Genomic DNA, 15,399 nt, shown 5'->3' with positions numbered 1-15,399 from the left:
AAGCAAAGAAGGAAGCGATTAATCTGTTAAGGGAGTGTAGCAAGCATCCTTGACCCTCTTGAAGGAAGTTTCCATGAAAATAAAACACAAAACAGAACACCATGCTGTTGCCTCCCAGGAGGATGGCAAAACTGTGGTATGAATGCCCTCTCTGTCCTCCTTCCTAGGCCACGCTGATGAGTTGGGACCTGCAGGATCCATGTGACAGGAGTTATTACGACTCCCTCCTTCCTTCTCCTTCTGGCTGTAGCAAATCTGGCCTGTCTAATAGCACAAGACTGAACAACTGGTACTGAGTATTATACAATGTATGTTGTAGAGACAAATGAAGGCTTAAATAAATAAGCAGGTGCATTTAGCAAGTGCGTCCTGGTAGGATGTTATTTACTGTGGGACTTTATATATGTTGCATCATTCTTTTGCTTCTCAGGGAGGCACATTTATCAAACAAAGATTCTGGCCAAATCTTTTACAGTCAAAAAGATACTGAATGTTGACATCATAGTCACTTACCATTGGAGGACCCCTGAAACCAATTATGACAGGAAATAGAAACCATCATTATTTCCTGGCTTTTGAACTGCTCTTACCCTGCTTCACTTACTTAGTGCCCCACACAGTCCTGTGGACTAGGTTTCACTATTATTCTCCTTATGCAGCTGGAGGAACTGAAGGTTGAGGGATCTAAAGCATTTTAAAACCTTGCAATGGGGCCGGGTGCAGTGGCTCACACCTGTAATACCAGCATTTTGGGAGGGCAAGGCGGGCAGATCACCTGAGATCAGGAGTTCGAGTCTAGCCTGGCCAACATGGCGAAACTCCATCTCTACTAAAAATACAGAAATTGCCCAGGCATAGTGGTGTGTGTCTGTAATCCCAGCTACCCAGGAGGTTGAGGCAGGAGAATCGCTGGAACCCAGGAGGCTGAGGCTGCAGGGAGCTGAGATCGCACCACTGCACTCTAGCCCGGGTGACAAAGAAAGACTCCATCTTAAAAAAAAAAAAAAAAAAAATTGCAATGGGAAGAACAGACATCACTGTTCTTGAAATTTCCTTCAGCCTTTCCATGACTCTGGAGTTTCACCGTCCCCAGCCCATCTTGTTCAGTTTGTCTTCATCTTGGGTTCTGTTTCCTTCCTTCACTTCATAGCTCTGTTTTCCTTTTGCACTCCCTCATCCGAGGTCTAAAACAAAATTGCTCTCATTTTACCACTGTTGTTTTGCCTACTTGTCTGAAGCTGTCCTCAAAAGTACCTTTTCTACTTTTCTATCCAAAGAGCTCATCAAGTTTTTTTTTTGTTTGTTTGTTTTTTTTTGTCTTTTTGCCCCAGACAAAGGCAATTTTCCTCTTAAGAAGAATTATTTTGAAAGCTGTTGAAAAAGTGACATTTGCTGTCTCCAGGATTTTCTTTGGAGTAGCAGGCAGTGGTACCTATGATCATGAAGGTGTGTTCCTCTCACACCACATGTACACCCTGCTGCCCTGGGTTTGTGCCATTTTGTTTTCACAACTTTTTGTTTCAATGCTAAATCATAATAAACTTGTAAAAAGTTTAACATTATAATTCATTTAAGCCATACACATAAAAAATTATTTTTTTCAGGTTTTAAAATGAAGAGAAATGCAAGAGCAGACCCAACTCTGGGAATTATGACAGGTTTCACAAGGAAGAGGTCTCAGGTATGTGGCATATCCTACCAAGTGGAGGTGGCATGTCAGGTACAGGGAATAAGATAGGTAATGGCAAAGATGCATAAACTAGCATGTTATGTCAAGATGATAAGAGACAGATAATTGAGGCGAAAGTGAGAGATGATTCTGAAGGAGTTAGTTGGGAAGAGGGAAGGACAGTCATATCCCCTGTCCTTATGATCTTGTACAACTCCCATATAAACTATAGAGTACAGCACTATCTAAAGCAGCAATGTTTGTTCATACTGATGTTGTTAATTTTGTGTTCTTGTTATTACTAGCAATCTGAAGTCAGCCATGAGTCCCAAACTGGAATGATCTGATTTCAGTGGCTGGCGTGGTTTAATTCTCTGGCATGTTGTTCTTGGTATTAGGAGTGCAGTGTGGAATGGGAAATGAGAAGTTGGGCACCTGTTTCCTATTTCAGGCACTGCAGATTCATATGCACAGTCCTGGGGTGAATGTTTTTGAGGTAGATGATGCTTTGATGGAGTATTTATGTGTTTGTGTGTGTGTGTGTGTGCTGCAAAGATCCACTGTCATCAGTTTTCACAAGCATTTCAAAGAAGTGTGTGTGTGAGGGGGTGGCCTTCTCAGAGATTGTCACTCTATGATTAATCTCATAATAAATCCTAAAATTCAAATTCCAAAGGAAGGCCTGTATGGTGGATGGTGTGTGGGTGGTCGGGGGGGCATCAACTGAATGCTAAAGAGGAAGTGGGCAGAGCTGTTAGCCTGAACTGAGATGGGTTGCAGCCCTCCTCGAAGCTTAAGGATGTCAGCACCTCTGGGAGGAAGGGTCCTCAGTTGACTCTTCTGAAGGAGAAACGTGGAATGAATGAAAAGATCCCAGTCAATTGTCGGGTTGACTAGAGATTTGATTGGGTGATTTCTTCTTCACAGTGGGAAGATGATCTCACATGGCAGTGAGGAGGGAAGAACCCTCTGCAAGTGATTTAGATGATTTAAGATAATTTTTGGCTGGGGAAAGATGTGATAAAATTTGGTGCTTAGTAAATCCCTCCTCCACTTTAATTAGAAGTCTCGGGATCAGTCATCTATTTTGTGCTGTTGTAATTTTCTTTACTTCCATTTAGGTTTTTCTCAGCATTTAGTAAATTTCATTTTGAATGTGTCAGCCTGTCTCAGTTGTGCAAAAGAAAACAAGGAAAAAGATTATGTTTACCTCGAGCTCAGAAGAAAGGAGAGATAGTGTTTCTCTCTCATCCTCCCCAACCCAACTCCCCAACCCAGGGAGATAGGGACTAGGCTTGGTGGTGGCAACAGGAATCAAAATCAAAGCACTCCAGGGAAAGGCAAAAGCTCAGAGGGGAGTGTTGGAATGCTGGCCTTGCCCCGCCCTGTTTACCTGCCAGACCTGTTTCCAAGGATACTCTTCTCTGGGGGATGAAAATTTAGATCATCACACGGAAAATACTTAGCGTGTTCTTCATATTCAAGGTAGTAATGAATTCATTCTTTCTTTCTTTCTTTCTTTTTTTGTCGTTGTTGTTGCTGTTGAGAATCTCTTATATGCCACTTATGGCTAGGATCTGTGGAGAAGAGGCAATGAGGCAAAATTGAAAGGGTACCTCATAATGGCCTGGATTGGATTTTTGGCTTTGCCCTGTGGCATGGCCTGGACACAGAACTTCATTGTATTCCTTCCTTGTAATAAGAATCGTAATGGCCGCCTCCTGGGATGATCAGGAGAATTTAGGATGATGTGAAGTACCTGTTAATTCACTGGTAAGTGATAGGCATTTAGGAAGTGTTAGCATACATTGTTTATTGTCTTTTATTACACACAACTGCAGAGGTAATCGAGTATAGAATTATCATGGGGGCGAGGGCTGGAGGGAACAGGCATGGCCTCTCTCATTTTTCTTTTGTTATGGAAGCAATATGTCATGGAAAGGAGCTTCAGAACTGGACTATCTCTGTGGCCTTGGGGCAAGTTATTCACTTGTTTCTCCTCAGTTTCTTCTGCCATAAATGGAGAAATATTGTAAAAACCAAAAGATTCAAATATATTACATGCATATTAGAGTGCTTATTGCCTCCTAGCTTAATAAGTAGTAAGTTCTTCTGTTTTGTTCTTCTCGTCCACATTGCCTTACCATTCTCAGCAACTACCTTTCCTGGGTGCAAAACCTGTACAAAATATACCATCCCCCAGGCCCAAAAGCCTGGCAGTAGGTTCTAAAGAAAATAATTGTGCCTACACCTTTATCCATTTTTTCACTCTTTATCCACTTCATTTTATATCATTCTATGAAATGTTTATTAAATATCTATTACATGCCAGCAATAATGGTATTTTCAGTGACTAATGTGACAGCTCTTGCTGTCAAAGAGCTCTCAGATTAATCAGGGAATGACAATAATCTAGAAATAACTATATTGTAAGGCAGATAGTGCATGTGCTGTGAAAAAGGTAAAAGGATATGGAGGGTCAAGATGAAGGCAGGTAGCCTCTGAATGGTGGAGGTGTGAAGAGAAATGGAGAGAGCTTCATGGAGGAGGTAACTTTAGAACAGAATATTTGAGGCTGTGAAAACTTTCTCTATGTGGAGGTGATGGGGAAGGACTCTAGGAAGAGGCAATTTTCTTTCTTTCTTTCTCTCTCTCTCTCTCTTTCTCTTTCTCTCTTTCTCTCTTTCTCTTTCTCTCTCTCCTTTCTCTCTTTCTCTTTCTTTCTTTCTTTCTTTCTTTCTTTCTTTCTTTCTTTCTTTCTTTCTTTCTTTCTTTCTTTCTTTCTTTCTTTCTTTCTTTCTTTCTTTCTTTCTTTCTTTCTTTCTTTCTTTCTTTCTTTCTTTCTTTCTTTCTTTTTTGAGATGGAGTCTCACTCTCTCCACCCAGGCTGGAGTGCAGTGGCGTGATCTTGGCTCATTGCAACCTCTGCTGCCCGGGTTCAAGTGATTCTCCTGCCCCAGCCTCTCGAGTAGCTGGGATCACAGGCACCTGCCACCATGCCTGGCTAATTTTTTTTGTAGTTTTTAGTACAGAGAGGATTTCACCATCTTGGCCAGGTTGGTCTTGATCTCCTGACCTCGTGATCCACCCGCCTCGGCCTCCCAAAGTGCTGGGATTACAGGCGTGAGCCATCGCACCTGGCCAAAGAAGGACCATTCTAACAAAAGCAGGGGTGTGGCAGCTTGTGAGACATATTTGGGAAATGCTGATGGTTTAGTTTGGCTGGAGAATATGATATGCAACAAGAAACAATGGGGAATAAGGATGAAACATTATTGTTACAAGTCTTTAATGACAGGATAATAATTTTGTACTCAGTTTGATTTGCAATGAGGAAACATTGAAAGCCTTTTTTGAGGAGGAGGGTAAGTAATATGACAACGAAGATACAATGAGTTGCTATCAAAATTTGGAAGTGGTGGGGTTTACATCTGGCTCTAGTAACAGCCAGATAATAGCATGTGGGTCTTTGATGGCTGGTATGGAAGAGAGAGAAAAACAGCATTTCATGTTCCAAATTAAAAGGACGGTAAAGCTAAAGACAGAGGTAGAAACCCCTGGGGGATCATTCAAAACCAGATTAATCCAGGTTACTCTAGACATAAGATACAAGTGGGGAAATTCGGAGAGAGAACCAGATCTCTCCCTGTGCCCAATTTTCCCACCTATAAAATTTCAGTAATATATAGTACCTTCATCAGAGGGTTGTTGTAGAAACTAAGTGATTAATATTTATAAGGGGTTTACGGCAGTTTCTGGCACATGATAAGCACTGCATAAGTATTTGCTAAATAATTAGAAATAAATTTAAGATGCAAGTTGATTTAACATGGGGTTCTTAGGCCGGGCGTGGTGGCTCACGCCTATAATCCCAGCTCTTTGGGAGGCCCAGGCGGGTGGATGACCTGAGGTCGGGAGTTCGAGACACGCCTGGCCAACATGGTGAAACTCCGTCTCTACTAAAAATACAAAAAATTAGCCAGACATGGTGGCGGGTGCCTATAATCTCAGCTACTAGGCAGGCTGAGGCAGGAGAATCGCTTGAACCCAGGAGGTGGAAGTTGCAGTGAGCCAAGATGGTGCCATTGCACTGCGGCCTGGGCAACAAGAGAGAAACTCCATCTCAAAAAATGAAACAAAACAAAAAAAATGGGATTCTTAATTTTTTCTCTGACTATTTCTGTCTGAGGCATTGATTCATCTTGATAACACCTTGCTTTAGTTAGTATTTTCAATACAATTTTGGTATGTGTTAGCTCAAGTTATTTGTGTTATGATTCAAGACAGAACTGTGATCAACTCTGACACAGGCCAGCTAATCTGAAGACCTTTAAAAATGTCAAGTTTGTTATAGCCAATTGTTTTGGTTATTGTGATGATTTACCAGTTTTAGGCTTAAAACCCTAACATTCATAGGCGATAAACCTGCTTCTTTAATAAAATGATGACTTTTATGGGGCAACAAGTTCCAGTGAAAAGGAAATTTGCAGCAGTCACGTTCCTCTGTGCCTTAGTTTCCCAGAATGTAAAATTAAGGAATTAGGCTTCTATGTGTGCCATTAGGGCTTCTCCACGACTTTACAGGTACCTCCAATATATTCCTGAATAGCAGTGGGGTTGCCGGGGTTGGGCTGGAGTGAGCACCCTTTGGCTCTACCCTCTTGGCCCTGCTTGTCTAGCAGGGCAGTCCCTGATGCACATTGGTGGGACCCCTGCTGAGACTCATTCTGAAAACAAGTGGATAAGATGATACTTTTAGCTAATCGTCTTTGGTTCTCAAAAAATATGCATTTTTTTTTCAAATAAGGTAAACTTTTTGCATAATAAACAAATAAATAAGACATAGATATCTACATACATTTACTTGTATTTTGCATGAATTTGGGAACTTTGCTACTTACATGGAACTCATGGTAAAAGAGAAGATTTTTTTATATGGTGAACAATTGTTCCTTCATGTCTTTGTTTCATAAATTCTGAGTTTTGTTCTTTTTCTTTTCTCTTTCTTTTATTTTTCTTTTTTAGGCAGAGTATCTCTCTGTCGCTCAGGCTGGAGCGCAGTGACATGATCTCCACTCATCGCAACCTCCACCTTCCAGGTTCAAGCGATTCTCCTGCCTCAGCCTCCTGAGTAACTGGGATTACAGGCGCCCACCACCATGCCTGGCTAATTTTTGTATTTTTGCAGAGATGGGGTTTCACCATGTTGGCCAGGGTAGTCTTGAACTCCTGATCTCAGGTGATCTACCCACCTCGGTCTCCCAAAGTGCTGGGTTACAGGCATGAGCCACCAAGCCTGGACCCTACTTTTTGTCTTAGAGTGGGACACTTTTTGGCTTAAAACACGATTGTGAAAACCTAGGATACTAGCTTCTTTGTTCATTATCTACTTTTCTAGTCATTGCATTTGTTATTATTTTTACCTCTTTTCAAAATTGAAATAAGCTAAAAATATATATAAAAGCTTCCCTTTTTTTAAAAAAAAAAAGGTATCTGAAATTTCACAAAGTATGCTGGCATCGCAGCATTCCATGAATATTTAATCATCATCATCAAGACAGGAGGTTGGAGAAAAAAATCAGGTTGTGATATTTGGGAACAGCAGGTGTGGGAAGGAGGGTGTTGACACCCTCTGAAAACGGATATGGCATGTTGTGTGGCAGGTTCCCTCCACAGCTCCCATGTCCCCTGGGGTCCCAAACGTGCTTTAAGAAAACTCTGAGGAGCTGGAGCTTGTCCTCACCCTTCCTGTGGCAGAGTGTCCCTGGAAATGGGCATGGGCTTTGCTGAACTCCTTTCCTTCACAAAAGCTTTCAGGATTTCTCTTTTCTGGGCCTTTGTACAATGTAGTTAGCTCCAGCCCCCATCTCTGTGCATTTTACCCTTATGACTGTTGTTAAGCAAGAAGCTCTTTTACCTGTAGTAAGTCAGCAGAGTACAGATATCCAGCTATGAGAATTTGGGATGGAGGGTATTGAAACTTAGAGTTTACCCAGGAACGTTTATATCACACAGTGAGGAGCAACGTAAAAATGAAAGAATCGCGGGTCATGCATGGACAAATTACTTGCCTTCTAACCTTACCACACCCTCCACTTTGCCTGCCGCCCAATGTTCCAGACACACAGGTTTTACTGCCGTTTCCGTACAGCAAGATTGATTCACCCTACAGGTTCTCGCCCCTGAGCTTTTGTACGGTCTATTCTGGGTTGGAGTTTTCTAAATGACTGTCACGGTAGATGGAGAAACTGTAACACTCTGGTTCTCAAACTTTTATGTGCATAACAGCCATCTGGCAAGGCTTGTTGACTTGGAGATTCCTAGGCCTACCCCCCAGAGATTCTAATGCAGTAAATCAAGGGGCCTGGGCATGTACATTTGTTAATATGAGGTTCTCAGGCAGGTGTCCAGGGACCTGCGCATCAAATGCTGTCTTTGGGGTGAGAGGCTCTTTCTGGACACTAAAGGATGCCCTGGCATAAAGATCCACGCTGATACTGGAGCCCTGGACTCTGGGCCTGTCTTTGATTCAGGCTGGTCACTGCATTGGGGGTACAACTATTATTTGACAGTGGAGTAAGTTTTTCCCCTGTGGACCCCAAAGATGGAGAAAGGGGGAAATAATCCAGAATTACTGCCAAGAGGTGGAAACGGCTCACAGTGTGATTCAGGTGGCCACTGAGTGTTACCCATATGGAAAATCCCTTAGGCTACAGGAACAGAAGCAGGGCTGTAACTGGTCAGGGACTAAGACAGACAAAAGGAAGATTCCCTCCCTCTCCCCAGGTGATCTGGGCTCTCTGGAAACCCAGAGAGCAGTCCAGTTCAAAAGAAATCATCAAATGTCAAGACAGAATCACTGAGGAGAGTCCCCAACAACATAACAAAGATGAAAATTAAACATAAACTTCTTAGCTAAGCCTTCCAGACCCTCAATAATACGGCCTTGGCCTTAGAGTCCACCATTTCCCTTTAAACTTCACATTCTAAGAGAACAGAGCATTCAATGTCTTCAGATGGGAATTCAAGGGACTGTACTGATGGGTGAGTGCCATAGGGACCTCCTCTCTGGTTCAACTCCTATGGTCAGAACTCAAGTTTGTGAATTGAGCTGTTCCATTGTTTTCATTACGTTGCCATGCCAACTTAGGTTCTAGAGTGCAATCTTACTTTAAAAATCACTCCTTAAGCTGGGACACTGACATGAAGGTGATAACAGTTTGATACTTAGTAGCATAGAATGGCAACCCTAGAAGAGACCTCACTTTGAGCAAGTCCAAACTGCTTTAATTTGTTGACAAGGAAGCCAAAGGATCCCGAGGGAAACTTGCCTAAAGGTACACTTGCCGAGCACACCCAGGGAGTTAGTGAACTAGGGAGGTAACTCTCTGGTGCCTACACAGAAATGCATAATACCTTTTATCTTAACTTGTGTCCCTCATACTTTCTTTGATGTCTCAGCATTTCAAAAGCCTATCTTATTTGCATTGTAATTTATCACTAGCTCTTCATTTATGTTTAAATTTTGTTAAGGTTCTTCTTCCTTCTTTAATTTCTTCCCTGATGAGACATGTAAAATGACTCAAGCTGTTAGGAGAAGAATTTTAGGTAGGAAGAAAAAAATAATAATTCAATGGTAATAGTTTCATCTTACTGAGGTTTTAAAATATCAGGGTCATTTTCAATTTAATTCGACCATATACTGGGCATCCGAGTCTGCTGGTGACTGAACTGGGGGTGAGACTATTATTTGTGTGACAGAGGAGTAACTTCTTCCCCTGTGGACCCCAAAGATGCAGAAAGGGGAAGAAAATCCAAAATTAATGCCAAGAAGAGGTGGGAGCTGCTCACGGTGTGAACTGGCATCAGTACATCTCCAATCAGACGCGGTGTTTTCTCTAACGAAGGTGGGCTGTGATGGTTGCCTGAGTCTGCTCTGAGATTCCATCTAGCGCTGTGACATTGAGAGGTGACTGGATGGTTTCCCCATCCACTCCAGGGTAACCCATACTTCCTCCTGAGCCCTGTGAACTGGGAGGGGCCCAGGTGCTTAGCAGGAATGGTGAGCCACACCCCAGGCATGAGTCAGACCTCCCATCCAGCAAGACGGGGAAGGGTGATGGGGTGGAGACTGTGGCAAGTTTCACCTTCTCCCGCCTTGTCTTGTCTTTGCTTTGTATTTGTAAGGAAGGGAGTTTCAAAGTGAAGCTCTGCCTTGTGGGGAGTCCTTCTCCCTGCCATGAATGGCTGGCAAAGTACACCCTTGTTTTCCTTTTCCTGGTTCTTTCTTAGTTCTCTCTTGCTTTGGGGGAGTACAAGCATAAGAGTAGGGGCAGGACTGGTTTGTGAGGCCATGTGCAAAGTGAAAATCCAGGCTCCTTGTTCAAGAACTATTAAGAATTTCAACATGACAACAGCAGAACAAAAGCAAGCACAAGGCCCGTCTACCTGCAGGCCTGTGTAACTGCACGGGTTGCATGCCCATGAAGCCATTCTCGGCGGGGGTGGATCAGAAAGTCAGGTGAGGAGCTGGAGTGGAGGACCCTCGCTGGGTCTCAAACCAAAGCCAAAAACGTACGAGAATTCTTCCCTATCTGTAACGAATGTGAAAAATGGTGTAACGTTAGCAGATTAGTATCCAGAGAGTCTCGAAGTATTGCACTTAGATTCTGTGGCTGTCAAGAGCAGACTTTATTTTGCAAAGGAGAAATAGAGGCCAAGCTAGAAGAGGCGATCCTCTGAAGGTCACATTGCTTGTTAGTGGCAGAATGGGAACTGGATCCTAGGCTTTCTAACTTCCATGCCAGTGCCCTTTTTAGCCCTCAGTGAACCTGTGCAACAATGAAATTGTTCTCTTTCATTGCGGATAAAATTGGAACTTGGAAATAAGAGTGAGATGCAGGGAAGGAAATGAGATCAATGATAAATGAATGGAGAAAACAAAACAGTTTAGGAAGCCAAAGCAGTTTGTCTGAGTCCTATCTGATACACAACATACAGCAAAGCAGACAAATGTCTATGTGGCAAAACAAAACTGGAGGAAGCAGATATTTTCAAATAAAATATGCATATTTCCAACCAGCCTTGAGCTCATCTGATAAGGGACAGATTGTCCGGAGTAAATAGAGAGAGAAAAAAAGATGCTTTGGGCTGAATTTAGTCCCTTGTCAAAAGCAGAAGGGGCTTTTTGTTTCTCCCTCTCTGAAATGTCACCTCTCTAGCTGCGAGGCCTCGTAGGGCTGTGAAGGAAAACAGAGTAGTTTATACATTCATTCATTTCACTCATCCACCCATCCATCAAAGTAGGTATCTTTTGAGTACCTACTATTGGCATTGTAGTGTACTAGGTCCTAAAAAGAATGTCTTGTTTAAGACATGGCCCTTATCTTTAAAGAGGGTAGACAGATGCATATTGGGGAGGAAAACTATAAGAGGGTAGTACTAGTGACGTGTGCTGTGTACTATTGGAACTCAAGAGAAGGGGAAATTCATACTGCTTAGTACCTGTTCACTTCAAAAACTGCTGCCAGTATCTGTTCATTGTCATTGAACTCCTCTTTCCCAAAAGACTCCTGGGACAAGGGGTTTATCTGGGCAGTTGAGATATGGGATTCTTGTAGACACTACCTATTTACTCCCAGTGATGCATGTTTATGTACCAGTTTTTATCTGCATGATCCACTGTGAGGGAGACCTGGACATGAGGTGATTCTGGTTCATACCTGACCAGGATCCACGCCACCTGTACTTCCTCCTGCCCATCTGCTGCCCCAGGCAGTGTGTAAGAGAACAGCCCTGCCGAGTTTAGGGAGGAGGCTGGCTTGTGTGGTCATTCATCCCCATCTGAAAAATGGCAGAAGAGGGGTTCTAACGTACCAGTGTTTCCTAACCTAAATAAGTAACAACATACATTATTTCTCATAGACAGTAGAGCTAAATGAGAAGAGGAAGAAGAATAATTTGTAAAAGCTATTTTATTTGAGATGGAGTCTCACTCTGTTGCCCAGGCTGGAGTGCAGTGGAGCAATCTTGGCTCACTGCAATCTCCACCTCCTGGGTTCAAGCGATTCTCCTGCCTCAGCCTCCCATGTAGCTGGGATTACAGGTGCCCACCAGTGCGCCCGGCTAATTTTGGGATTTTCAGTAGAGACAGGTTTCACCATGTTGGCCAGGCTGGTCTTGAACTCCTGACCTCAGATGATCCGCTCGCCTCAGCCTCCCAAAGTGCTGGGAATACAGGCGTGAGTCACCAGGCCCAACCTGTAAAGGCTATTATAGAAGAGACAGAAGAGACCGGACACAGAGAGAAAAGATCTCTGAGGGCCAATCTGGTAAAATTATTCTGTGCTTCCCTGCTCCTTGGCTGTTGAGCATGTTGTCCACTGGGAGATCTGTACATAGCCTTTGCTATGCCTGGAAATATAGACATGAAATGAATTCTTACATATAGCCATATGTTCTGTAATAGTATTGCTTCAGATTCATACCAATACTTAGAATTTTACGAAGCTCTTATCACCTCCAGGAGCTCATCAACCTCAACAGCCCAGGGAGGTTGGTGGGATCTGTAGTCTAATTCCCATTGCACAGAAGAGGCAACCAAGGCTTGGGGAAAACTCAGCTACTCGTCTCTGATCCCAGTGAGCAGCTGAACAGGGACCGGAGCTGAGGTTCTCCGTGTGGCATTACTCCTACTGCTTGTGCCCCTCCTGGATGTATTATGTTTCCTGCCCCAGTTACTGCAGGCCGCAGTACGATGGAGCTCAGCATGAGCTGGGAGGAGTGTTCAGTGGCCACTGGAAACCAAACGATTATCAGATGGATGCCATGTGAACAACTGATGTCTTTTCACAGAGTTTCTTGCCCTTTAAAATCGCATACTTCAAACAGCAGTGCATTGCTTAGTCTTTCTCTTAAGAGACCAGGCTGGGATCCAGCATGTCTCCACTCCTCCCGCCTTTTGTGCCCCCACCCTGAGCCATCATAAAGACATTTGGAGCTGAGTGGGAACAGTATTTGCCTCGCAATTATTTCTAATTGCCCTGTAGTTTTGCGGCATCTAAGTGATGTGACCTAGATACCAGTTCTGTAAAACTCTCTTTTCAGCCTGGGGTCTGCATTAGGGAGGGGACATAAATCAGTTTGATCAGGTAACTGTGGCTGAGTCCGTCTCACCAATAACATTTATAACCAACTCTACCATCTGTGCTTGTTGAAATCCTAGCTCTTCTTAACAGCCCGGATCTAATGCTGCCTCCTCCGCTGTGCAGCCTTCCTGGAGTTGCTCCCTCCTCTGGATGGCCATAGTACCTGTTATGATCTTGTCTGTGGTGCTCATCATCTTCTGTACTGCGCAATGCTAACTCACTTACACATTTTATCTTCCTGAGCTCCTTATGTCAGAGACTGTGTTTGGTTCATTTTCATATCCCTGTCTACGTGGATAACTGAGAAAGCGCAAGGTAGTTGCTCAGTTAACTACTGTTGAGTTAGTATACATGATGTCCCCAACATGGTGGAAGCAGGTAAAAGGACTGTTTATTCATCGTGACCTCTCCTGGGGGGTGAGTTTGGTCACTGTGACCTCTCCTGAGTGGTAAGTTGCCAGTTTGCACTTCATTTCCTGTGGAATCTTTTCATGACCTCACTATTCCTGGAACTTTGAACAACATTTTTTGAAGGGTGAATATGAGTTGTTTTTCTTTTAAAAGAATGGAATTCAACCAGTCTAGTTTGTCAGTGCACCTCCGTTCCTCCAGCCGTCAAACAGATACAATCTGATTTGGCCAGAGTCTGCTGAATGAAGTAGAGAATTTAGGATAGAAAATTGAAATTCAATGATACACATACAGCATTTTGTTTTCTGTGCTCTCCTTTCTTCCAGCAATCCACCTACTTGTGCAGTTCATACTTTATTTTATACCAACTCTGTATGTAGAACACACTTGCTTAGGTTTCAGAATGTGTTCATTAAGATTCTATTTCATTTTTTTTAGCACCGTTGCTATGTCAAATCTTATCCTAGGTTTATTCTCATATGCTTCCTTTCAAATTCTATCTGCATTTCTGAAAGAGAAATGATACTCTCAACTTACAGATAACCAAAATTAAAAAACCTCAGAAAGATAAATTATGACTTGCCATAGGCTGCAAAGCCATTAAATGACAGATCAGGATTCACTAAATAGAAATTAATAGATCATCATTAATTCAATGTGTATCTATTTCTTACTTACTGTCTGCTGGATTTTGTGAGGAGTATATGAGAGAATAAGATGTAGCACTGCCCTCAAGGGGCTCCCCATCTACAGAGGAGGATACACACTTACATAGAGACAATATCATGTGGTACATTTCCTAATAGGAATGCTGACCAGAGACTCTGTGTGTACATGTGTTTATTTTCAGAGATAGACTGCTCTCCATGTCTTCTACATTTTTGACAAGAGTGGTAGTGATGCTGAAAATCACAAATATCCAATACATCAAGCCATCATAAAGAATATTAATGATAGGAGTGTAGGCCTCAGGCTGAAGCTTTATTATAGCTACTTGGAGGCATACAGAAGCCATCGAGGAATGGATGGTAGGCTGCTCCTGCTCCTGCTCCCTTGGCTGGATGTGTATTAGAGGGAGTTGGCAGAAAAATGCAGGACTTCTTGAGGAAGACGACAGGAGGTAAAGGTGTGTCATTGTAGAACAAGAAAGGCCCCACCCACAAAGCCAATTGTCTGCCTCTGACAGGTTCAGTTCCACCCTGTAAACATCCTCAGTCCTTTCATTTGACTATTTGAGGGTGAGAATGTAACTCTCAGCCTACTTGGTGAAGTGAGATTCAGACTGAGTGGGGTCACAGCACAGGGCGCTGCCTTGCCTGGTTTTATCTGAGCCAATCACACCTCTCCTAGCCACTATCTGTGGTCTAGCCCCCTTTGTCCAGGAAGAGAAAGAAGAGCCTCGAGGACCGGCCTAGTCAGGTAAGATCAAGTGGCTTGTCACTGGTTCTGCAGAGATGGGTTGTTCCTCTATGAACCAATTGCTCCTGTCCCCTAAGCTGAGTTTCTGGTCACCTCCCCCACTGACTTGCAGTTTGGTTTAGGTTTGTAGTTTTGCATTACCATGTGAAATTCCCCTGTTCTTCCTTACTGTCCAGGGTTGATAAGGTTTGTAGACTAGCATTTTTTAGCCTATAAAGCCACTTGACATACTTATCTATATATTGATTTTGATCTTAACTGCCCTGTAGTGCAGTAGGATGGGTATAATTTTCTCCATTTGGTAGCTTAGTGAACTGAGGCTTGGTCAATTGAAGTGATTTGTTCCAATTGGATCAGCAGGCTAAGGTCAAGATTAGATTTGATTCCTTCTTCCCTCTTCCTCTATTATAGAACCCAGCAGGTCATACCTTACCCCCAAAAACCAAAAGAAGTGAAAAGCCTTTCTGAACTGTTAAATGGCAAACAAAAGGTGATTATTTCTTTGCAGGCAGTTTGAGAGGGTTATTTTTGAATTCATTTGAGGGAAATTTTATAATGATCTATAGGTCCCATCAAACAGTGCTGTTTTTAGAGAACAAATGAGGGCATGTATGTAAAGGGGAGTTGTAAACTGAAAGGTGATAGGTAAATGAGACAGTGATGACTACTTGGAGCCTGAGACATCCTCCAGATCTCTGTATAAGCAGGTTTTAATTTGGGGCTAAATGACACTCTCCAAATGTCAGAGGCAGC

The 15,399-nt window shown here is 43.0% G+C and overlaps 1 protein-coding gene across 8 annotated transcripts in view; it reads left to right on the top strand.

Annotated features, from left to right (window-relative positions):
- The window catches only part of TPRG1 (tumor protein p63 regulated 1), a 219,753-nt gene that overhangs the window by 58,491 nt on the left and 145,863 nt on the right, over positions 1-15,399 (top strand). For 2 of the 8 annotated variants that reach the window (XM_050776441.1, XM_050776439.1), the window contains exon 1: positions 8,745-9,006. The exons of 5 other annotated variants lie outside the window; for them this stretch is intronic. The gene's annotated coding sequence lies outside the window, so the exon portion shown is untranslated. Of the gene's footprint in view, positions 1-8,744; positions 9,007-11,921; positions 14,647-15,399 lie in introns of those variants that run through there. One more of the 8 variants, XM_050776412.1, reaches the window with a different exon arrangement.

Source organism: Macaca thibetana, chromosome 2 (genome assembly GCF_024542745.1).
Source record: "Macaca thibetana thibetana isolate TM-01 chromosome 2, ASM2454274v1, whole genome shotgun sequence".
Taxonomy (NCBI): Eukaryota; Metazoa; Chordata; class Mammalia; order Primates; family Cercopithecidae; genus Macaca; species Macaca thibetana.
The sequence above is the reverse complement of the archived record's forward strand: the minus strand, read 5'-3'. Positions and strand labels throughout refer to the sequence as shown.